This window comes from Myotis myotis, unplaced genomic scaffold (assembly GCF_014108235.1).
Source record: "Myotis myotis isolate mMyoMyo1 unplaced genomic scaffold, mMyoMyo1.p scaffold_m19_p_9, whole genome shotgun sequence".
Lineage (NCBI taxonomy): Eukaryota > Metazoa > Chordata > Mammalia > Chiroptera > Vespertilionidae > Myotis > Myotis myotis.
In genome coordinates, this window is record NW_023416401.1 from 90,497,436 (window position 1) to 90,522,562 (window position 25,127).

Sequence of the window (25,127 nt, forward strand, 5' to 3'; positions counted from 1 at the left end):
GTGACGTCTTTAATTTTATAACCTACAAACAAAACTTCCGTGAGTCTTAATTTCCAAATTTTTTCTATTTGTTCTTCAACATAAAGTTTAAAATGCTTTGTCTAATTTCAAAGAAAAACCCTTGTTTACTTTTTATTATAATCTGTTAAAAGCATAAATTACCAGGGTAACATCTTTGGAGTATTGTGAATTCTTCCTAGCAGTAAAGGATGTAACACCACTTATTAAATTATTTAGCAAAAACACTGAATTTATAATTACTTCTATATAGACCCTATACATTTCTTTCTAGATTAATTTTAGACAGTTTTCATTTTCAGGTCTGCATAAAGGTAATGTTTTATCAGTTGTATTTTTAGTTGTTTGGCAAATCTAGTGAAACTATTGATCTTTGATTATCTTTTTGGTAACTCAACACATTAGTGGATACTCATTATTTTTATACTTTTGAGTGGTTTTATTGGTCTTACAAGATAGAAAAACAAGCACAAATAATTCAAGTTTCTATCTACATATATAAAAGCCTAATAGGCTAAATGTCCAATCGTTTGACTGCTTGACCAGTAACTATCACATGCAATGACCACTAAGGGGCAGATGCTCAATGCACAGGAATGGAAACATGGAACAGGCTGATGAATCTGAGAGGGAATGGGGGGAGGGCAGGAAAAGATTAACCAAAGATCTTATATGCATACTAGAGGCCTGGTGCATGGATTTGGGCACTGGTGGAGTCCCTTGGCCTGGCTTGCGGGGATTGGGCCGAAACCAGCAGTCCGACATCCCCTGAGGGGTTCCAGATTGCAAGAGGGTACAGGCCAGGCTGAGGGACCCTCATTAGTACACAAATCCATGCACCGGGCCTCTAGTTTTCTCATAATTATCTCACAATATATCACACTGATTTTTCTTATTTTATTGCTTGGGCTACATTTTCTGGATGATGTAAAAGAACAGTGATGATAATGGGAATCCATGTCTTTTCCTATAATTTCTGAGATTCTCAGCCTGATTCCTTCAACTATGGTACAAATCAACTGAGGCCTGAAGTTTGGAGTCAAAGAGGACCATGAGCTGGCTGCGCATTAAGATTTAAGAATACACGTGTTATTTCAAGTCTATTTGTGTTAACTAAATGTGGAAAATAAACATGACATGACAAGAGTTTGGTAGAATTAAATTGCTGTGTAGCCATGAGATCACACCTTTTGTAGTAACTCCAAGTACTGCCTCAAAGAACACATCTTGGCCCAGGAAGGACTTCTAAATGTACAAGATCAGCTGACGTATCAGGTCACAGAAATGTGAGCTCTGAAACAAGACTCCTGGGTTCTCATCCCACCCAGTGCTCACCGGCTGTGTGAGTGGAACGGGCTACTTCAGCCTCTGTGACTCCTTCCTCATTTTAAATGAGGGTCATAATGGTAAGCCTTGCCTGGGGTCTCACCCCTGTAGAATACCATGTGCCCCTGTGCCTGACACGTGGCAGGTGCTCACTAGCATTCGTTGATATCTTTGCTGCCATCCTAGGTCCCTGACCTGAAACACAGCGACTTATTAACAGTGTTTTGGTGGCGGTGATGGTGGTGGAATTCAGGCCAAATTAATTTTTTTTTCATATTCTTTTCGTATTTCCTACAATGCTCCCAGGCTTGACTCACTTTGACCCTGGGGGCAGGGGGGTTGCCAGGAGTGGGGCTCCAGTGGTCACATGAACCCTGAATAAAGTCCCTGTTGGCTAATTATAGGCAATCAATGAGTATTTGATGAAGGAGTAAATGAATGAACCATGAGGCTACGATCAGTAAAAGCAACACGCACTAGGGATGATGGGTAATTTGTCCATGTGCCTTCAAAAGAGAGACAGCCCTTCAGAAAAAGGCAGCCTCATCTTCAGTGAAGGCCTTGAGGATTATAAACGATGCTTGGCTTTCAGAACTGGCAGGGAAGAGGGTGTGGATGGCTTTGCTTCTGGCCTCAAATCATGAGACTTCCACAGGACACAGAGCTCAGGGGTCTGGCAACCATCTCAGAACAAGAAATGAGAGACACAGAAGACAAAATACAAGCAAATACTTCAATTAATTACCATTATGAGCAGCTCTGCAAGCCATGGGCGTGAGGCTGTGCAGTGACCTTGGGGATCTGTGGGTGTGAGGCCGTGCAGTCACCTTGGGAATAATTATGACTCTGACATGAGGAAAATGCCCATGTGTTCATTCTGCAGAATCTGAACTTTGAGACAAAACAGAAACCGACGTTTCTGTACTTTGGAAGGTAAAGTGTGCAGGCCGAAGCCGGTGGCCCAGATCTGCCCCAAGATCAGCATCGAGGCCCTCCTGCCCCGCTGCAGGGCATGTTGGCTGCTGACGCTCCTGCCCTCAGCACAGGCCTTGCCCGAGAATCTGCCCCTTCTGGGCTCCTGGGTCTGGCATCCCTGGGCCCGGCCAAGTCCCCTGTGCACCCGCCCATGGCTCAGCTCCCCTGCCAACGCTCTCCCCTCCAGTCAGGCTGCGCCCGGGAACACGCCCCTGAAGCTGCAGAGGCCACCTCCAACCTCTGCTTCCCGGGCCCCATCTTTCCTGGGCGAGGACGCAGCAGAGGCCCGTCTATTGCATCCTCTGACACCGGCCTTTGGGTGGGAGGCACATGTTTCAAATGACAAAATCTGAAGGAAGAAGGAAGGCACCATGTATGCACGGCCGGGGGTCAATAAGAAACCCCTGAAGGTGAGCTTCCCGCTGTGACGGCAGAGCGAGGGTGGGACAGGCCGCGGCCTTTCTAGTCATGGAAAAGCAGGTGCCTCCCCAGAGCTTCCCAAGGTGCGACATCTGGCTACCATTTCTGAGTCATGAAAATCCTAAATATTCTCACCGCTTCTGGGAACCCTTCCTTATCCATTTACAGCGTTCTCCAGAGGTGCCCCGCCTCCCAATGAAGCTCGCCTTCCGTTACCAAACAGTGTGGGCAGCACGGCCTCGTGGCAGGCGTGGTCTGAGCCTACTCTTCCTTGTCCTGTACGAGAGCCAGCTCGGTCCCTAGGGAGACTCCACGTGAAGGGACCTGAGAGTCAGACGCGAGGGTGTCTGCTCACCGTGGAATGGACGTCCCCGGTGGGCAGGACGAAGGGTGTGCCCACGGAGGTGTTAGTCAGTGAGAGGGAAGAGGGAGGGACGGCAGGACACGTAGATGGAGCACAAGCTGGCAACGGGCTAGGAGAGCGCCCAGAGGAGAAATCGGGGCACCGGAGCCGCTGGGGTGACATGGGTGTGCTGAGTGACGCTGCCTTCCAGGTCAGGCTCGGTCAGACAGCGGGTGCATTCCCCACCAGCTTCTGCTCTGAGCCCAGACCCACTGACTTGGCTCGTCCAAGGAAAGGCACTGGCCTCGGCCCTCCGTGGGGACCCCGAGGGTCATGGGGAGGCTGGGGCTGGGGCTCCGCCACCTGCATGATGGACCGCATGCAGTGACAGCGGTGGGAACGGGGCTGAAGGCTCGGTGCTGGCGGAGCCAATGATACCGGCCCAGGTGGCTGCCAGCAGGAGCACCTTACGGGCTGAGCCAGGCCGGGCCTGGGCTCTCGGGTCCAGGCTGAGAGAGGCCCTGCAGCAGGCGCCCGTGGGCTGGTGCCAGGACTCCTCACTCCTTCCAGGAAGAGCGAACCTGTTTGCTGCCTTTGTCTCCACCTTGTTACACCTCCCCCAGCGCTGGGTGTTTGCATGTCCACAGACAAGGTCCAACCCAACCGAAGCTTCAGTCGGCCATGAACCCCCAGTTCCACTCATCTTTCTCTCTTATCTGCTTTAGGGAAGCTGCCCTAAATGGCCATTGGAAGGTGCGGTGTCGTTTCCTTTATGGCCCTAGATCCATCCAGCTGGCTCTCCAGCTCGATGGAGCTCAGGGCTTTTCGCTGACCCTGCCATTCCTTCCCAGACTTGGAGGGACTACCATTTACCAGCGCACCTGATCCTCCTGAGCCATTAATGAGAAGCTTGTGTCAGTTTCATGTGATGAAATGGGTCAATCAACAGACACGCACAGGACGTGAGCGCGACCGAGCCTCAAGTGTGTGATGCATGTGTGCGCTGTCACGGGGAGAACTACTCAGGAAAATAGTTGCAGTTTTCCTTTCAGTCATTAAATGGGTGCCCTAAACCCCATTCACACCGTGCCAGTGTGTGTGTGTCTGTGCATGTGTGTGTGTGAGTGTGTGTGTGTGTGAGTGTGTGTGTGTATGAGTGTGTGTATGTGAGTGTGTGTGAGTGTGTGTGTGTATGAGTGTGTGTATGTGAGTGTGTGTGAGTGTGTGTGTATGAGTGTGTGTATGTGAGTGTGTGTGGTCGTGCATGGTGTTGTGTGAGGTGTGTGTGTGTGAGTGTTTGTGTGTATGAGTGTGTGTATGTGAGTGTGTGTGAGTGTGTGTGTGGTATGAGTGTGGGTATGTGAAGTGTGTGTGAGGGTGTGGTGTATGAGTGTGTGTATGTGAGTGTGTGTGAGTGTGTGTGAGTGTGTGCGTGTGTGTGTGAGTGTGTGCATCTGTGAGTGTGTGTGAGTGTGTGTGAGTGTGTGTGCATGTGTGAGTGTATGTGAGTGTGTGTGTTTTTGTGAGTGTGTGTGTGCGTGTGTTCAGGGTGTATCTGTGTTTTTAGGCTGAGAACAGTGGTCACATTTGAATGGAGCTACAGTGTAACCATACCATTAGCTCTGCCTTGGATTTGTGGGCCATCCGATCTCAGACAACATGTAAACACAAAGTGGCTATGTTCCAACAAAACTTCATTAAAAATAACAGGGGTGGGCACATTGGAACCAGGTAAAGCCCCTTATCTGCCCATCCCTAAAAGGCCATGTTTTCCTGTCTTGTTGTGGGAGGATGGCTTAGTCCTGGTGTTCTGTTCTGCCCTGGCGGGGGGCTAAGGGGTGCCCGGGGGGAGGGGGGCTCTTGGAACGGCTCAGGGGTGTTTTTGCGTTGCACTCCCTCTGGCAGATGCTTTCTTCCACTCGCAATGGCTCTTCCTTTGCCGAGGCAGGTCAGTGAGGAAACCCTGTTGCTTGTATTTTACCACCAGCACCGGCACGTCTAATAGCACGCGCTTGTTTCGAAGGAAGTTCAGGCCCTGGCATTTTCTTTTACTTTAAAAAGAGAGTAAAACGGAGTTGTGTTGGAATGGAGATTAGTGTTAACTAGGGAAAGGTCTTTCACTCTGACTAGGGAACTCCAGAACTCAGCAAGTGGCCAGGTTAATCAGATAACAAGGACCCCTGTGCCTCGGAGCCACATTGCTAGCCTCCTCATGGATACGCATGAAACGCAGTGGCGCTAAGGCAGTCAGGACCACGTGGCTCGGTGACGGCATCCATGCTGTCTAAGGAAGACCTGTGGCCTCCAACGCACGACCATGCTCCCACCTGGAGCGCCGGCTAGGCTGCAGAGGGGAGTGGAGCTGCCCTCAGACGCCAGAGAAAACAGGAGGTGCCAGTCATGGAGGGCCTCCTGGGAGACAGCCCAGCGTTTGCTTTTAGAGATGGGAGGAGGGGAGATAGGAGCAGCGGGAGGAGACAGAGAAAGAGAGAGAGAGAGATTCCAGCCCCAGGAAACCCCTTCCCTCTCCATTGGGAAAACCCATTTGGAGCCGTCCTGCATCTGTAGACCTTAGTGAATCTGCAACAAGAACGCTCAGCAAATGTCAGGTGGGGCCCGAGCACGTTCGGGCCTGGTCCTCTCTGTGAGCACGCGCCATCGAGAGCTGTTCGCAGGCCCTGTTTCAGTGGAGTGTTTCAATGGAGGAGCCGGGGCTTACAGAGTTTGGGGAGTTCCCGGCTCATAAAGGGAACCCAGGACAATCTAACTTCTCTGCACTTTTCAGTCCAGTCACTGGTGTGTTTTCATCGCTGTCGGTTTTGGTCAAGGATTCGAGGGCAAGTCCCAGAGACTGTGATAATGGCGTAGATCCATAGGCCAGGCTCCCTGCTTGTTCCCAGGCAATGGCTGTTATTGGGCTCGCAGCTCACCCACCTCGGGCAGCACATCTGTGACTGCGCTGTCTTCTGAGAGAGGCTGCCCGAGCCCCTGGAGCTTCCCTGTCAGAAGGAAGGCTTTGTGCAGAGTTGGAGTGGCAAGGCCTGCCCTCCAGGGCTGGGAGCTTCCCCTGGACAGTGTCCTCTGTCCAGGCACAGACGGCTCCACAGCCTAGGCCCCTGCAGCTGGAGAAATGGGGGGGGGGGGCGCCCCGGGGAGGATTAAAAGCTGCTCTGCTCACAAAAGCATCAAGTTGTCCTTCCAAGAAAATCAACTTTTGATGAATTCCCTTCACCCCTTTGGACAGCGTGTTTCCTTACTTTGAGTTTCACATGCTGGAGTGGGGGATCCCCTTCCACACACAGGAGTGAGGGACCCCCTCCACATGGGGGAGTGAGGGATCCCCCCTTCTACATGTGGGAGTGAGGGATACCCTTCCAAATGGGGGAGTGAGGGATCCCCTTCCAAATGGGGGAGTGAGGGATCCCCTCCACACGGGGGAGTGAGGGATCCCCCCTTCCACACGTGGGAGTGAGGGATCCCCTTCCACACGGGGGAGTGAGGGATCCCCTCTACACGGGGGAGTGAGGGATCCGCCCCTTCTACATGTGGGAGTGAGTGATCCCCCTCCACACATGGGAGTGAGGGATCCGCCCCTTCTACATGTGGGAGTGAGTGATCCCCCTCCACACAGGGGAGTGGGGGATCCCCTTCCACACGGGAGAGTGGGGGATCCCCTTCCACATGGGGGAGTGAGGGATCCCCTTCTACACGCGGGAGTGAGGGATCCCCTCCACACGCGGGAGTGAGGGATCCCCTCCACACACGGGAGTGAGGGACCCCCTCCACATGCGGGAGTGAGGGGCCCTGTTCTTCCTGGAGATTGCGGGTCCTGTGTGTCTTCGTGGGCCAGGCCTCTGTCTCAGGGACGAGAGCGTCCTGTGGAGCGGGATTGGGAAGAGGTCCGCTGGCCAAGGCCTCACCACCCCAGCCAGCCAGCGTGTTTCCCAAGCACAGGTATCTAGGCTGGAGGACGGCTTATCTGAGGGATGGACCCCGGGAGAGGCCCTTGGGAAGGACCAGGAGAGAAGGGGCGTCCCAGGCCCTCTGAGTCCTGCCTCTGAGTCACCTATTTGTGCTCCTAACTGACCCATTAACAGTGCTGGGCTCCTGCTCTGGGCTCTGCCTCCTGTTTGTCATCGGGAGGGGCTGCCCTGCACTGAATCTGCGCCCCTGGCCTGGGCGCCAGGTCCTGCAGCTCCCAAAGGATGCTGCTCTCACCAAAGTGTTAACCAGGAGCCATGGCCAGCATTTGCAATCTCGTGCCTAAATCACGACTTTACAAGCTGTGTAACGTTGTGTTATTTTGACATGGCACGATTCCAATGGCCCCACTGCCGGGTGTGCAAACCCGTTACCCCTGGGAGGGTCACGCCTTTTACAAGGTGCTCTGAGCGCATAATATCACCCGGACCCGCCTCGAGGCTTCTCTGGGTCCCCAGCTCATGACCCTGCGTGCTGAGCAGGGCGAGAGCAGCTCCGCCCCAGAAAGGCGGGCGCAGGAAGAGCTCCTGAATTGCTGAGTAACTGAACAGCCTCCTGCCCACGGCAGCGGCAGAGGGCTGCCCCTGAGGCCTGGGATAGTCTCGAAGGTCGTACCTACCTGGGGCACCCATGGGGGCCAGCCAGCGGCGTGTGCTTTCCCGCTCGTGTGGTCCTGGCTCCTGGGAACGCACAGCTGCCTGCTGCTCGTGGCCGAGCTCCTGACCAGAAGGTAAGGCCCGTGACTGTGGGAGCAGAACGTGGGGCCGTTTTTAGGTGTCAACTTGGACGGGCCATAGCGCCTTGACATTCGCTCACACTTTATTCTGGATATTTCCATGAGGTAAGGAGTTTGGGAACGAGATGAATGTTTAAATGGTTGGACTTAGAGCAGATTATACTCTATCACGTAGGTGTGCCTCACGCAATCAGTCAAAGGCCTTCCTGGAACAAAGGCCGACCTCCCCTAGCAAGAGGGAATCTGCCGAGATGGCCTGGGCGCCCGCAGGTGCCTGGTCCCTGGGTCTCCAGCCGATGGTCTGCACTGCCGGCTCCGACTTGCAAAGCCTCTACGGTCCCGGGAGCCAGTTCCTTAGAGTCTGAGTCTCTCTCCTTCTCTCCCTCTCCCCTACCCTCTACCACACATCCCTGTGGCTGCCTCCTGGAGAACGTGGTGCAGAATATGGGAGCCCACTTCGAGGGCCCGTCACGGATGCTGCCAGTGGTGGTCCACGTGAGAGCAGCGGCCTCGGGAACACGCTGTGTTTTCTGAGACCATCAGCTCCACTGCTGCCCCAAATGGATACAGCATGCTGCCTCCCTCCTCCCGCGGCCCTCCCCACGCCCCACCGGGTCTCTGGCACACGGCATGGCCTCCAGGCACACGGCAGGCCTCCAGGCACACGGCATAGCCTCCAGGCACACGGCAGGCCTCCAGGCACACGGCAGGCACAAGGCATGGCCTCCAGGCACACGGCAGGCACACAGCAGGCCTCCAGGCACATGGCAGGCCTCCAGGCACATGGCAGGCACACGGCAGGCACACAGCAGGCCTCCAGGCACACGGCATGGCCTCCAGGCACATGGCAGGCCTCCAGGCACACGGCATGGCCTCCAGGCACACGGCAGGCCTCCAGGCACACGGCAGGCCTCCAGGAACATGGCAGGCACAAGGCATGGCCTCCAGGCACACAGAAGGCACAAGGCATGGCCTCCAGGCACACGGCAGGCACAAGGCATGGCCTCCAGGCACACGGAAGGCACAAGGCATGGCCTCCAGGCACACGGCAGGCACACAGCAGGCACACAGCAGGCCTGCAGGTGGCAGCGGGTGGAGGACGCTGCACCCGCTCACCTGGAGACTCATGGAACGTGGATTTATGGCTGCTGGGGCTGGGTGGGACTAGAGGAGCGACTGCTCCTGGGTGTGGGGTTTCCTTTGGGATGGTTAGAATGTTCTGGAACTGGATAGAGTTACGGTGGCACAACCGTGGGAAGTCACTAAATTACAGTAATTGCAGATTTTATGTGCTGTCTATTTTATCACAGAGCCTGGTCTACGGTCCAGGGCAACCCCGAATGTCCACAGCTGCTTGAATTGAATGGCCCTCTACCTGGGGGCTTGCTTACTCGCATGTTTATTCTGTTTGTTTACATTGAAAACCCCTCTGGAACTCCAGGCGAATTTCTCCTTGAAAAGACTGATGTCAGATTTTGCTGATGCGTCTTCATTTGTCACGGGGGCCGTGATTGTGACACTCGCTCCCTAATAGGTCTTGCAAAAGAGCCAGAGGCCACTGATGACAGCCCACAAAGGGGGCTTTCCCCACCGCGTTGCTGGCTCCATGACCCGCAGGTGTGTGGGCAGGAGTTTGCTCCCGCGTCCGGGCCCTTCGCCCATCTGATCGCCGGGCTGCTGTGGCTGCAGAAAAACTCAGGTGGACGTGCGCACACATGATTTCGGGGTCTATGGCCTGTCAGCGCCGGAGGCTGAAACCACGCAGTGCTGGCACCGCCTCGAATATTAACAGCCACCCGCCACTGTCAATGCCGCAGGGCAGGGCTGGCTTGGCGGTGCTCCGCCTTCCCAGCCAGATGACATTTGTCACCCTCAAGTAGGAACAATTATTAATAATTTTCGTTTCATTAGTAACACTACAAGAAAATGTCAACAGCCTTAAAAGTGCATCTGAAGGGTACGGATTAATTCCGATCTGAAGTGCGACGGCTGCTGTGAGGACCAGGCTGCGCGTCTCGCTGAGCGTCCTGCAAGCAATCGCACGGAACACGCTTACCTGCTTCCAGACCCGGCTTTCGGAGGCCACATGTGGGTCCTCCTGTTCTGATAGGAAGATGCAATTCATGTGGGCACACAGTGGCCGAGGCATGGGTCAGGCACTGATGAGACAAACTGAAACGTAACAGCAAGAAAATGCTTTAGTAAGAGATCAGCCCCTACCACGTATGAGTTTGGGGCTTAAGTTGGTTTCCTTTAAGTCTGGCTGGGGTACTGCGTGTGGTGACTAGAAAACATCCCCGAAGTGGAAGAGTAGAAATGGGGCTCATTTCGGTTGCAGAGTGTGGATGTTAAAGTGTGGGCTCAGGGCAAAGCCCCTCTGCCCAGGGCCCAGGCTGTGCCCACCCGGGCGCAGTCACTGTCCCGCCCTCAGAGCCCCCCCCTCACCCACCTCTGTTGAGCTGAAGCCATACACACTGGGTGCACCCCCCAACCCCAAGAGTAAAGTCTTTTCTCACTTCCCTTCCTGCTGTGGGGCAGGCCGCTCCCCGGCCTCCAGGGCCACGTCCAGACAAGGTGTCCTCTGCCAGGGCCTCTCTGCTCAGCCCCGACCTGCAGGGCCTGGCCCCACCTTGGCAGCTGTCACACAAAGGGACTCCCCCACTTCTCTGTCTGGTGCTGTGCTCAGTCCACTGTCAGCCGGACCCAGCACTTCCTCGGGGCTGGCTGCAGGCTCCTGCCGCCCCGGCCCTCCCAGGCCCAGGACCCAGCACCCAGGACCCAGGCCTCTGTGTCCAGGAGCCACTGCCACCATCCAGCCCGGCACCCTGCCTGCCCTGCCTCCGCTCGGGCCTGTGTCCGAGAGCCCCCACCCCCACCCCAAACTCTCCAACTGACTCCGTGTTGCCTGCCCAGAGGGGAGGGCCAGACTGCAAGGCCCGACACTCTCTCTCCTGCCTGATGTCAGAGTAGCTTTTCCAGGTAAACTCCACAGGCCAGCCTCCTCCATCCACCGCCATCCCCAGCCATTGTGTACCATTATATAAATAAATATAAGTGTAAAAATACAAAAAAAAGTGTGGGCTCTGGTCCCTGGCTTGCCAACTTGCTAGGCCTGTGCCGGTGAGTAAGCCCCACACCTGGCCGTGGCAGCGTCCTGTCTCCGGCCCGGTGAAGCCACCGGCCTGTTCTCTTCATTTCCTCTTCCCCTCGCAGCCTGGTGCAGAATCAGGCTTACTGGTAAGAGCTCCTTCTTGAAGAAGTTGTGACAGTGTTGTGACGGAAATCCAGTGATACACACGGGCTGGCTCATTGACTGCTAGTGAGCAGCGCTGCTGTGATTAATCATCACAGCCAACAGTATTAATAATGATCACTCCAACCTTAAAAAATTCTATTGATTCCACTTGTTTCGGCAGGAAACAGAGCCATACTCAATAAGCCCACACAAAGATCATGCACATCACTAAGAATTGAATAAATGCAAAGCAACCATCAATCAAATACCTCTATTTCCCATAAAATAGCAAAAAAACCAATAATATCCTGAGATGGTGGGGCAGGGGACATGGTGCTTTCACGTGCTATTGGCAGGAACATAGATGAGCTCCACGTTTCTGAAGATTGTCGTGGCTACTTGCATCAAAATTAAAGTGCACACAATGCTTTGACCAAAGAAGTTGACTTTACGTGTCCAAGTTACAGAACTAACCACTGAGCAGACGAAGGTGTGCGCACCAAAGGTTTCCTTGCGTGCGAAGGTATAAAACAGATATACCATGAATGCCCAACAAGAGGGACACGTGAGCAAGTGATACTATCTCCACAGAACAGAGCCCTGCGTCTCCATGAAGAAGAATGTTTGCGGATTGACATGTGAAATGTACGAATTGCAGAGTCAGGTGGAATAAATGAGCTGCAGTCCAGCCTGGGTGAAACGCCTGCATTTTTTAGGGATGAGACTGGACGGCACAAAATGCAGGAGAAATCTGCTCCCGAGTCCTGAACTGAACAGGAGGGGCCCGCCTGTGGGGACTGAGATTGAAGGGCGGGGCTGTGACTCTCGTATTATTTCACAGACTTTCCGTGGTGGCATTGCATGTGGCTTTAAGTTACTTTTCATTTGTAAGAAATTTAAAGTAAATGCATCCAATGTCCGTGAAAGATCGTTTTAAATGTGTGAGGACTCTTGGTGAAGTAGCCACAAAACTGCTGCGTGAAGGGGAGCCAAACCCAGTGGACTCACCCACCCGGTGCGTCTGGGCTGTGCTCCCAACTGCGACTGGAAAGTGGGCGCCGATGTGCGAGGGGCCTCACGAGAGAGGAGGGGCGGTCATGCACTTGCGCTTGCACAGCCTCAGGACCCCTGGGAATGCAACCCTGAAAGTAAGCCAGCGTCAGCACTTCCCGGAAGTGGGGAGAACTTGCAAAATTATGTCCCTGTAAGCAAAATGGCTTTCGTAGGCATCATCTTGATGGTTCGCCTTAAGTTATGAGACTGAAATGCTAGCACCCGGCAATGACGTCTCCAGGTCGTGGGGAACGGGAACTGGCCGGTGGCTTCTCCTGGGTGTCCAGGAGTGACGTGCCCTCCTCCTTTTACCTTGCTCACTTTTTAAAAATATTTTTTTATTGATCTCAGAGAGGAAGGGAGAGAGAGATAAAAACATCAATGATGAGAGAGAATCATTGATTGGCTGCCTCCTGCACGCCCCCTACTAGGGATTGAGCCCACAACCTGGGCGTGTGCCCTGACCTGGAATCAAACTGTGACCTCCTGGTTTGTAGGTCGACACTCAGCCGCTGAGCCATGCTGGCTGGGCCTCACTTTTGGGAAGGAATCCCATTTTAAAACATCCGATTTAAAAAAAAAAAAATGAATCTCCTGATTTAAATAAAATAAACCCTTGCATTGACCTGGGAACTTGGTTAATGAGGCATTTGCCAAACTGTTGTTTTTATGGCTTACCAAGTACGTAATTGCTTTGCTTGGCACTTTCAGAAAGGGTGATTATAAACTCTTCTTCCAAAGAAATTCATGCCACAGAGCTGTTAACTCTAAAATCACACGCATTTCTCTGCTAGCGTTTGCTCTCATGCTCCGGCCCCGCTCAAACATCGGCGGCGCACATCACGCACCTGTCCGCATGATGCTTTCGGTGTGTGTCCGCCCACTCCCCACCGTGCGGCCGGAGCCAAACACTGCGCAGAGAAAGAAACAAAAGCCGGGCTCTCCTAGGAGGCCACCTCTCAGAACAATGGCGGCGGACCGCAGCCGGCCGGGCTGCTGACCCCTTGTTCCTCACCGTCACGGGGGTGTCTACCCATGTTACACGTGTTCGTCCTCTGAATATTTCAACCACAAACAACAGCGCTGCAAACTCAGACACGCCGGCGGGGGGAGGCAGGGGGGCTCCTGTCGGGGGGCGCTGTGTCCTCGCTTCCTCTTGGGTGCTGCCTCTGGAGAGAAAGAATCCCTTTCGCTTCTAATGGACAGAAGAGAAAGTGTTGCATGAGATCAGAACCGTTATTCCACGGCAGCCTGCACCCACATTTCATCTTTCGGGGTCCTTTACACAGACTGCCTGCTGTCTGCCAACCAGGAAAAGGCTGAGGGCAGCGCCGGGGCTCAGGACGGCCCCCCTGGGCACCTGCTCACGCTCACTCTCCCCACTCGCTCAGCAATCACTTAACTGGCTGAATGACATCCTCCTTTCGCTCCAATTCACCAGTGAACCAGAACATAGATACTACTGTCGAGGACTGAATTGTGTCCCCAAATCCATATGCCAGAGCCCTAACCCCAGACCCTCGGAAGGTGGCTGTATTTGGAGACCAGGCATTTAACATCATTAGGTTAATTAAGGTCACATGGGTGGGCCCTCACCCACTAGGACTGGGATCTGTATAGGAAAAGCAGACTAGGACCCAGACACGCCCCAAGCGAAGGCCTGGGGAGACGCCACCTCCACAGCAAGGAGAGAGGCCTCGTATGGAACCAACCCGTCCGGACCTTGAACTGGGCCTCCAGCTTCAGAACTGGGAGAAACAAGTATCCTAAGTCCGGAGGCTGTGTCCTCTGTCCTGGCAGCCCAAGTAGAAGAATACTTCGCTCTGCTCCGTACAGAAGTCTAAGCAGCTATGGGGGCCCTGAGCTGTCCGTTCTACACCTGGAATTCCAAGCCCGAGGGGAAATGATTCAACAGTGGCCGCAGGTGGGGTCTGTGGTTGAGAAGCCCACCTGCCAGGAGGGCTGGGATTCCGCCCTGGTTCCCTGGGGGGCCACGCCCAGGAAGACAACGACACTGAGCGACTCAGGTGGGTGACAGCGGCTCTCGTCACAGAGATGTGCCAGCGTACGTCCGGACAGCAGTGGGTGGCCGGGCTGTCCTATAGTCATTTCTATGTCAAACCTCCTGAAATGGCAGGTTAAAGGGCCACTGAGAATTGCTGAAATTTCATGATCACCAGCAAGGAGAATTCTAACAATGCACAAGTGCACACACATGGCACCGCCTCCCGAGACCCAGGCGGCCACAAGCTCTGGTGGAAACACGACGACAGTGCGTGGAACACTGGCTAAGCTCAGAGCCGCCTCCGACAGAGGCAGGGGCTGGCCAGGCTGCTGTGTGCAGGCAGACGGGGGCTACTGAACTCCGCAGGGAAGGAGGCTGCGTCTCTCAGTGAGTCAGACAAACCAGCAGCATCTAGAGCCCCGAGCACAGTGCTGGGCGGTTCCCTCCTTCCCTCGCCTGCATCTCCAAGTCCATTGCTGCATGTGCTTCTGGTTTGGCAATAAAAATTCATGTGTGTGTCTTGGGGGGAAAGGGATCCAATAAAGAAGCCGAAGTCTGAGTTGCTAATAGAGGAATCCTCACTTCCCATCTGAGAGGAATCTCCATGACATCAGCTGGTCCCTGAATCCTAGTGAGGAGACGCATGTCCCTCCACCCTCGGCTGGGTTCTCTCTGTGCCCTTCCCTTTGCGCCTCGTCGCTTGCATCATGCCCGTCCGAACACCAAGGAGGGCGCATGCGAGCAGCGGGGCAGCCACCCCCAGGGTCCGCTCCGCTATGAAGTGGGTGGGAATCATCAGGCGCCTGCTGCTAAAAACCATTACACGGTCACGAAGGGGCCTCAAAGGCCACCGGGGCCTGCGCCTCACCGTCTCCCAGAGGAGGGCGACGTCCAATCATCGCTCACCTTCCAGGAAGCTGACCAACGTGGTGGCAGCATTTCAGCCTCACAGCAAAGACTTGGCGTCAGACATATCCACCTTAGAACAGTTTGGACCCAGATGTGGAACAGAATGTGGTGCTTCACGGTTAACGCTTCCGGTCCTAGCCTCTGCTCTGCTCTCCAAGCACGGACCTGGGCCACCGCACTGCCCTCTGAGGCTGGACGTGATCCCAGCAAAGCCAAGAACAGGAATGCTAAATGACATTCTTTTTTTAATATAACATATTTTTATTGATTTCAGAGAGGAAGGGAGAGGGAGAGAGAGAGATAGAAACATCAACGATGAGGGAGAATCATTGATCGGCTGCCTCCTGCATGCCCCACTGGGGGTCGAGCCCACAACCTGGGCATGTGCCCTGACCTGGAATCGAACTGTGACCTCCTAGTTCATAGGTTGACGCTCAACCACTGAGCCACACAGGCTGGACCTACGTGACATTTCCATTTCCCTATTGGAGAGATCTATTATTCAACATGGTAGGTGTGTGGCAGCCCTTCCTCTCTCTTACCAGTAAATGTTTTCCAGATTCTGAGAGCTTGAAATTTCAAATACCAGTTAGTCAAATGAACAGCCCAAGTAATGGAAAACAGTACCCTTACATTCTGTTTGGTGGTTATGTTTGATAGTCATCGGGTTTGTGTTTCCTCCAATTCAGCCTTGTTCAGAAATCTGCATTCACAGGGCACACTCAGCCACTTCTGAAGAGTGGCCCAAACTTGGTTGCCCTAAAAGTATCTGAAAATTTAATTATTGAGAACTCATCACCCAATATGAAAAGCAAAAACCACTTTGGAGGCTGCCTTTCTCCATTTCTTCTATTTTCTTTTTCATTTCTACAGTCCCTGGCTGTTCCCTCTGCTGCGCACACGTCCCCACACAACCACCGAACTCACATCCTCACATTCTCCAGATCTGCACAGACTTTCGGCTGCTCGGCGCTCCCCAGACACTGCCATGCCAGGTGGTGACACCCCATCACCATCCCCGGAACCCGGGCTCCCTCGGATGCTTTCATGACCCCGTCGCCTCCCAACACACTGTGTGGCCTGCTTCTTTTCACGTGCTGTCATTAATCGCTCTTCTCTGCAGCAGGCAGCTCCGTGCGGGTTTTGTTTGGGTCAGCGCCGCACCCCAATCCCTGGCACCGCTTCTCACTTGGCGCAGTTCATGGCTTATACCCTCTCCCTGGGCCCTGGGCCTCTCAGTGACTCCTGGCCCGCCCAGCTGGCCCAGTCCCTTCCTCAGTGCTCTTCCTCTGATGGCTTGAATGGCTCAAACATTTCTGCTCTGAGCACAAACACCTGGACACTCAGGATCTGGTTGTTAGGAGTCATCCCCTTTCCCTCAGAGAGTGTACTCCGCCTCGGAAATGCTGCCACCAGCTCTGTTAGACAAGCGCCTACTGGACACAGAAAGCTACTTAGTTCTGCTAAAATGTGAGATGTGCATCCAATCAATTTTCTGTTTTCGGTTGTAAGACAGGCTTTGGGCTCTACACCCAGACCTTTCACAGAGGAGATTGCTTTCCTCTTGTTGCTGCAGGCCGAACTGCAACTAGAACTAATCACTTCCCATTGTTCCCCGGGCACTGCGAATGCCTAATGCCGTCCCCTCCCGCCCGCGCCTGGGTGCATCCGAGAAACATCCCCAATTCCTTTCCTTCTCCTCAGCTCAGACCGCGGTGCTGCCCCCAACATGGGTAAACTAACCTTGGGATCTGTGTCAGCAGAACGTCAAGATAAACTCCCTATAAGATGGCTCCTTTTAGAAATCTTTTCAATACGTTATTCTAGAATATTCTACTGTTAGGGATTTTCCATTTATAGATAAATTGGTCTGTTTGAGGAAACTAAAATTCTGATGTTGCTTACCCACAAAACTGTCTTCAGTCACGTTGCTACCAGGCTGACCTCACCTGTAGAGAGAAGCTCCTAAAACTCACGGTTATACCCAGACGTCTCCATTCTGCTCAGTTCTGATTCCCTTCCTGCAGCCCAGCATTTGCAGGCTCTGGGGCAGGTCAACCGCTTTAAACTGCCGTGGAGGGTCCCACCCAGCCTCCCTTCCTGGGGACAGCGCAGGGCTCACCTGGGACCCGGGCGGTAGACCCTGACTTCTGGTGATGGTGACCTGGAGTGACACCTCAGCGAAGTGCCTGACTGACTTCATGGTCCTGTCCTTGAAGTTGCCTTTCGGAAGCTCCTGGTCTTATGGGAAATTGTGGCCACACTTTCTCATTATCTCTGAGATGTCAACAGACAATACTTCACCAAAGGAAAGCTCTGCTCACTTAGTGCAGGCCCAGCTCTGGGCACCATACAAAGGTGACCGCACGGAAAACCTCACCAAGCACCCGGAGGGGTAGGCACTGCTGGGATGCCCACTTTACAGAAGGGTAAAGGGAGGTGGAGGTGGGCGTGTGATTGGCCCTCCGCAGCGGGCCCAGAGCCAGTTTGCAGCCGCAGATGCTGCTCCATTCCTGCCACAGTGGTTCCTCCTGGTCCCCAGGGCAGGTGCCAGGACCCGAATCCCCCTTTTCTGGAACACAATGGAGAGACACCCTGAGTCTCCATTTATTTATTTATTTAGAACACTGTCCAGTCCAAATGTGTCCTGAAAAGGTCCTGGACGCTGGTGGACCTGAACGATGGTTAGAGATGTTTAGGAAGATGGCTGTTGGCATGGGGACAGGCAGAGGGAACAGGGGTCATTGGCCATTCACTGAATCTCCCATTCATCATCTCATTTAACCCTCTCAGGCCCTGGACAACTAGGTGGTGTCACTGTCACTCCTTTTGCAAACAAAGAGGCAGAGGCTCAAATAAACAAACAACGGTGTGGGCTACCTGGCCTTCCAGGCTCTCATAACAAAACGCCACAGCCGGGCAGCTCCAGCAGTGCGAGTGTGTTCTCCCAGCTCTGGTGGCTGGGAGGGTCCAGATAAGGTGCCGGCCTGGCCTGTTCTTTCCCATGAGGGCTTTCTTCCTGGCCGGCAGCTGGCCACTTTCTTGCTGTGTCCTCACAGCAGGAGAGAGCGAGCAAACTCTCTGGATGGCATCTCTTCTTGGAAGGGCACTAATCCCATACTAAGGGCCCCACCCTTAGGACCTCATCAAACCCCATTTCCCTCTGAATACCGTCACACTGGGAGCTGAGGCTTCAACGTATGGATTTTGGAGGGACACTGATGTTCAGGCCACATGGCAGGGTTTCCAGTCTTGGCACTGTTGCATTGGGGGCCGCACAATTCTTTGTTTCCGGCTGTCCTGGGCAGGGGAGGATGTCTAGCAGCATTCCTGGCCTCTGCCCAGTACATACCAGTAACATCCTTTCCTCCCCAGTTATGAAGACAAACCTGCACAGACACATTTCCCCCAGGAGGAGGCCATGACTGGGCTAACCTGCACCAAAGCATGGGGTCTCCGCCCCGCACCATCCCATGCAACCCTGATGACCCAGGACACTGGCTTCGGGGCAGGGCGTGGACTGAGCCTCTTTAGCCACATTCTGGCCCTACCATCCATAGCCTTTATTGAAGAAGCAGGCAGGGCAAACGCAAACATAGCCCTTCTGAGGGCTCCTCTTCCTGTTTATCAAGACTATTTTCCCTCTGGGCAACACAGACTGATAAAGGGGAAGGTCTGGCCTCCAGGGAGCTCTCTGTCCTGAAGAAGCAAGTACACGTTTTAAGGGTCATCACCTCTGGCTTCACAAACACAGGCCATGCAAGGTCTCGGCCAGCTCCCATCCCACCCCTCGGGGCAGCCTTACCCTGGCAGGGCCGAGGCCGTCCTGGGCCTGAGCTGGACCTGGCCCTCCCCAGTGAAGGCTTCCCAGGCCAGAAGGCCCTGAGCGGCCGGCCTGTTCTGGCAGCCGTGCTGTGGAGAGCATGCATTCTCCCTACGGCTGCCTGCAGGCTGCGGCTGTGGCAGGCCTTCTGCAATCACCACATCTCAGAAGATGAAACCAAATGCGTGAGGATGAAGCACTTCAGCGAAACAGAAATTACAATAGTAATATATTTCTAACAGAAGTGAGCAGGTGGTGTCTTAAATCTCTCCAAGATTAACCCATACTCAACACTCTAAGCACCCAGGCTGCAGAAGAAACACTGTCTAATTATGTATTCTTGGGAGTGCATTTGACGTTGGGATTTCAAATTGGAATTCGGATCCAGCTGAAGTTATCTGCACAGTGCAGCTCTGTGTATAATAAAGAGGGATTCAAGGTATTAAGCATCTTCTGAGACACTTTGCTGTGGGCCCTGTAGCATCACTCCAGCAAGGTGTGTGGGGAGGACCATGGATCACAAGGTGTATGGGGAGGACCATGGATCACAAGGTGTGTGGGGAGGACCCTGGACACAAGGCCTGAGGGGAGGACTGTGGATCAGAAGAGCTTGGAACAGGCTTTTGGCCGTGGAAATTCCAGTGGCATCCAATCGCCCTTTGATTCAGGGCAGCAGTGGGGCTTGTGCTCTGTGCTTGACAACATTGTGGGAGTTTCCTCAGGACCTGGTTGGATCCCACCAGCTCCCATCTCAAACACGGGAGCAGGGCTGTGCTTCGCTCAAGTGAAAGGCTGCAGAGCGTCCTCCCTTTTGCTTGACAAAACTTGGAATGGGGGCAGGGCCAGGGGGAGGACAGCGGTAGCCATGCATAGAGGGGAGGACAGCCATAGGCGTGCGTGGAGGGGAGGACAGCCATAGGCGTGCGTGGAGGGGAGGACAGCCATAGGCGTGCGTGGAGGGGAGGACAGCCATAGGCGTGCGTGGAGGGGAGGACAGCCATAGGCGTGCGTGGAGGGGAGGACAGCCATAGCCGTGCGTGGAGGGGAGGACAGCCATAGGCGTGCGTGGAGGGGAGGACAGCCATAGGCGTGCGTGGAGGGGAGGACAGCCATAGGCGTGCGTGGAGGGGAGGACAGCCATAGGCGTGCGTGGAGGGGAGGACAGCCATAGGCGTGCGTGGAGGGGAGGACAGCCATAGGCGTGCGTGGAGGGGAGGACAGCCATAGGCGTGCGTGGAGGGGAGGACAGCCATAGGCGTGCGTGGAGGGGAGGACAGCCATAGGCGTGCGTGGAGGGGAGGACAGCCATAGCCGTGCGTGGAGAGGAGGACAGCCATAGGCGTGCGTGGAGGGGAGGACAGCCATAGGCGTGCGTGGAGGGGAGGACAGCCATAGGCGTGCGTGGAGGGGAGGACAGCCATAGGCGTGGGTGGAGGGGAGGACAGCCATAGGCGTGCGTGGAGGGGAGGACAGCAATAGCCGTGCGTGGAGAGGAGGACAGCCATAGGCGTGCGTGGAGGGGAGTACAGCCATAGGCGTGCGTGGAGGGGAGGACAGCCATAGGCGTGCGTGGAGGGGAGGACAGCCATAGCCGTGCATGGAGGGGAGTACAGCCATAGGCGTGCGTGGAGGGGAGGACAGCCATAGGCGTGCATGGAGGGGAGGACAGCGATAGCCGTGCATGGAGGGGAGGATGGCCATAACCGTGTGTGGAGGGGAGGACGGTGATAGTCATGCGTGGAGGGGAGGACGGTGATAGTCATGCGTGGAGGGGAGGACAGTCATAGGCGTGCATGGAGGGGAGGACAGCGATAGCCGTGCATGGAGGGGAGGATGGCCATAACCGTGTGTGGAGGGGAGGACGGTGATAGTCATGCGTGGAGGGGAGGACGGTGATAGTCATGCGTGGAGGGGAGGACAGTCATAGGCGTGAGTGGAGGGGAGGATGGTGATAGTCATGCGTGGAGGGGAGGACGGTGATAGATGTGTGTGGAGGGGAGGACAGCCATAGGCATGTGTGGAGGGGAGGACGGTGATAGTCATGCTGGAGGGGAGGACGGTGATAGCTGCGGCACTCAGGTGTGGGTGGAGGGGGAGGGCTGTGGACGGCCTCGCTGGTTCCCAGGGCTGAGGCCACTTAGCTTCACTGCAGTCCGGGCAGTGCAGCATTGTGAGACCCGCTCATAAACAGGTTTTCTTTAATTATTTCCATGACAGCGGTTTCATGATCCCCTCCCCACTTCCTATGGACATTTCCCACCATGGTTGTCAAGGAGGGGACCGTAGAGGGGCCGGTGAGACCCATCCCGAGGTCCGACCCAGTGCTGATGCCGCCCTGCCAGCCCCTGCATCAGAGCCAGAGGGGCCTCAAGTGGCACAGGAGTGGGCAGAGGACCTTCCAATGTCAGCACCAAGGACAGGTCCCGGATCCTGCTCAGCTCCATGGACAGGCAGTGCCTGCACAGTAAGCCAGGTGCCTATTAAACCGGAAACTGCCTGGTGTTGGAGGGCTTGCTGACCTCACGGCCGCCAGTGGAGAAAACTGGCAGCTTGTTTTACATTTCCCCCGACCGTGGGCCCGGGGCTGGGGTTCCCCATCACCCAGCTTACTTAGCTCAGGGCCTGTCCCTGCCCCTGGCCCACAGGTGTGTGAAGTCCCCAGCAGCACCCACCTTTCCCTCTGGAAGTCAGACCCCCTGAACGGTGTGTCGGGGTGAACTCTTAAAGAAAGAATCACAACAATTAATTGTTTTTTGCGTTAGGATTTCCTAATCTTTAGCATAACAATTTCAACTGAGTTCTTCAGTTGGGAATAGAATATGCAGCATTTCTCACATGTCTTTAACAGAAAATCTCTTTTTGTAGTTGGGTGGGTCCATCAGTCACAGGGTCCCCCTGTGCAGAAAGCAACGCCCTCGGGGGCCAGGATCTGGAGGACTGGCTGAGCCAGGCACCCCGGGTCCCACCCCGTCAGCAGCACACGCTCACACTCATGAGGCACAGCATGAGGCCCAGACCCCCTTTCTTGTTCTGCCTGCTCTCGTGTTTGCTCAGCCAGGCCTTCCTCCTGTACTCCTAACCCTCATGGGCCCTGGCCCTGGACCCAGCCTCTGCCTCCCTCTCACTCTGGGTGCTCAGCCCCCGAGGCCCTTACTCACTGCAGCCCGGCACATCCTCGTCTGCAGAGGACAGAGCTTCCAGACCCACATCGAGCACCAGGCTCTGTCGACGATGTTCACTCCACGTTCCCAGACCCGGGCGGATGCCTTGCAGGAGGAGGCTTTACCAAGGGAGCCTCCCTCGGCCCAACGCCACCTCCATCACCAGCCCCTGACAGGGCCTGGAAACTGGACTCTGAGAGCTGCGCTGTGGTCTGAGTCCTGTGGACGAAAGGAGCGTCATGCTAACCTGACAAGCTCAGGGGAGGCCTGCGTGGCAGTCTTGCAAACTCAGAGACCTAAAATAACCACAAAAGATGGTCTGAAAATTAAATATTTAACTACAAACAGGTTATAGTGGGTAGTGATGTCCTAGGCCTGTATTTTCCCTGACAAAGATCAACTTAGATCTTTACTGAGCCCATTTGTCTTTTTGCCTCTAAGATAACATATCGGTGAGATGTCTGGGTAACTTGTAACTTCCCTTTTTCCGGACCCCTCAGGGCACAACAAATGGCACCAGGACATTCCCTCATTGTTATCAAGTTAATTGTCAACTGTTCACTATGTTAAACTATTCTGTACCCATCTGTGTAAAAGAGGCACATGCCCATCATTCCACTTTTTACCCTATCCCAGAGTTCCTCCACTTTGCTTTATCCCACCTCCTTAATCTATCACCAATGGATGTCATGTAACCCACCTATGTCCCTCCTTTGAGTGCAATGTATAAATACAGATGTAACCCGCCATTCTCCGGAGCACTATCTCAATTCATTGAAGTTCTGCTTCCCGGCATATGTTGACAGTTTGGCTCAAATAAACTCACAAAATTCTTTACAGATTTCAGTGTTGTTGTTTTTTAATGTTAACAGACCCCACTGGTGTTCATGGGGCTGGGACATGGATGTGTTGTGTGAAGATCAGGTCCCCGGCTGGACACCCACTATTCCCAGAAGGTCATGTACATGAGGTTGTTGGAAACTGCTTGCACCCAAAGTCACGGAGCCATTAAAATAAACGGCAATTGCTCTTTCCCATCTTGCAAGATGGCGGCTGAAAAGAAAACCGAGAAGCCGGACACTAAGGAGAAGAAACCTGAAGCCAAGAAGGCCGATGCCGGCGGCAAGGTTGAGGCACCTAAAAAGGGGAAGCCCCACTGCAGCCGAAACCCCGTCCTCATCAGAGGAACTGGCAGATCCTCCCGGAGGCCATGTACAAGAGGAAGTGCTCGGCAGCTAAAGCCAGGACTGAAAAGAAAAAGGAGAAAGTTCCTGCTACTGTTGCAAAGCCAGTTGGTGGTGACAAGAATGGTGGCACCGAGGGTTCAACTCCACAAAATGCGTATATGTTGTCCTACTGAAGGTGTGTTCAAAGCTGCTGAGCCAGGCGAGAAGCCCTCCGGTCAGCATGTGCGGATTGCGGGCCAGCATCCCGCCCGGGACCATCCTGATCATCCTCACCGGCACCACGGAGGCAAGAGGGTGGTTTCCTGACGCAGCTGAGCAGTGGCTTGCCACTTGTGACTGGACTTCTGTCCCTCCATCGAGTTCCTCTGCGTAGAACACACCAGAAATGTGTCATTGCCGCGTCCACCAAAATCGATATCCGTGGTGTGAAATCCCCAAACATCTCGCCGATGCTTACTTCAAGGAGAAGCTGTGCAAGCCCAGACACCAGGAGGGCGAGATCTCCACAGAGAAAGAGAAATAGGAGATTACAGGACAGCGAGAGGTTGACCAGAAGGCTGTGGACTCACAAATTCTACCAAAAATCAAAGCCGTTCCTCAGCTCCTCCGCTCTGTCCGCTCTCACCAATGGGCTCTATCCTCACAAACTGGGGTTCCGAATTTCTTATAAAAACCCGAATAAATAACTGATCTGTTTTTTTTTAAAATGGCAATGAATGCCATGGGAGAGTGGTTTTAGTTCCACCCTCTGCACCCTCTGCCCTGTGGTCCCCTGTGAGGGGCTGCCCTCCTGAGTTTGAGGGACAATTTCCCACCTTTGTTCTGAATCCACACTCTCGTGAGAAACAGGTTCCCAGTTGTACTTTCTTCCTCAGCCTCTCAGCCACCATCCTCCCTGTTGCTCATACACGGGCCCCTCCATCTCAACCACAGAGGGAAACGCACTGCCCCGCTGCTCTCCAGCCCCAGCTCCCTTTCTCATCAGACGCAAGTGGCCCGCCTGGCTGCGGGTCTGATAAACCCTCTCTGCCTGCTCGCAGTGGGCCCACCTCCTGGTCCTCGCCGCCCGCCCAGAGCTGGCGTCTCCAGACCCTGCCCTCCTCTCTCCTCTTTGACTTTATTGTATTTGTCTGACTTTTACTCCTTCTTCTTTCCTAGAGGCTCCCATGCGTCAGTGTTCAAATTGCTGTCTGTAAACTGAAACTCCCTGCCGAGCTCTCAGCCCGCCTCACACTCAGTGATGCTGCCCTCCAAATCTTCCCATTCAGCGTGGCCTGCCCCAAACTCGCGGCTTCCCCACCAGACCTCCGTCTTTGGTCTGCTCTGTGCCCAGCACCCTGCCCCCCCCCCCCCCCAATGAGTTTGCTCAGACCCGGCCATCACCCTAGGCACCTCCTTCTTCACCCTCCTGACCCTAGGCCCCTGCATCTCGAAGGCTGTGCCCCAAGGATTCCCCATGGTCTCTGGCACGCTTCCCTTCTTCAATCCCACATTATTCTAAATTGTTCTTTAAAATGCAAGACTCATTGCCTCCTCTCCCTAAGAGAAATCCATAATGATCCTCTGTGGCTCATGGGATGAAGAAGACAATTCCTAACAGCCGCCTTTAAGACCCTGATAATCTCAGCCTGCTCCCTCCCCCATGTCTCCACTCCTGCAGCTAGTCACAGGCTCTGCCTCCAAGGGCGGGCGGGCAGGACTGTGCTTCCTACCCTGGGCCCACCCCGGCCAGTGCTCAGCACGGCTGCAGCCACACTCTGGACACTGGGGATGACCTGCTGACCAATGAATCGAATGAATGACCTGGGTTTGCCCCACTTTTGCCGTGGGAATGTTTTTGGTAGGTGGTTTGCATGGTAATCTGTGCTCAATGGTGAGAGCGTCAGCCCATGGGCAGAAGGGTCTTGGGTTTGGGCCCCAGTCAAGGGCGCATACCTTGGTTTTAGGTTCAATCC

General features: G+C 54.4%; 1 pseudogene; it reads left to right on the forward strand.

Annotated features, from left to right (window-relative positions):
• The first annotated feature begins 23,031 nt into the window (after nt 1–23,031).
• LOC118662517 lies at nt 23,032–23,858 on the forward strand (annotated as a pseudogene).
• Nucleotides 23,859–25,127: the final 1,269 nt, after the last annotated feature.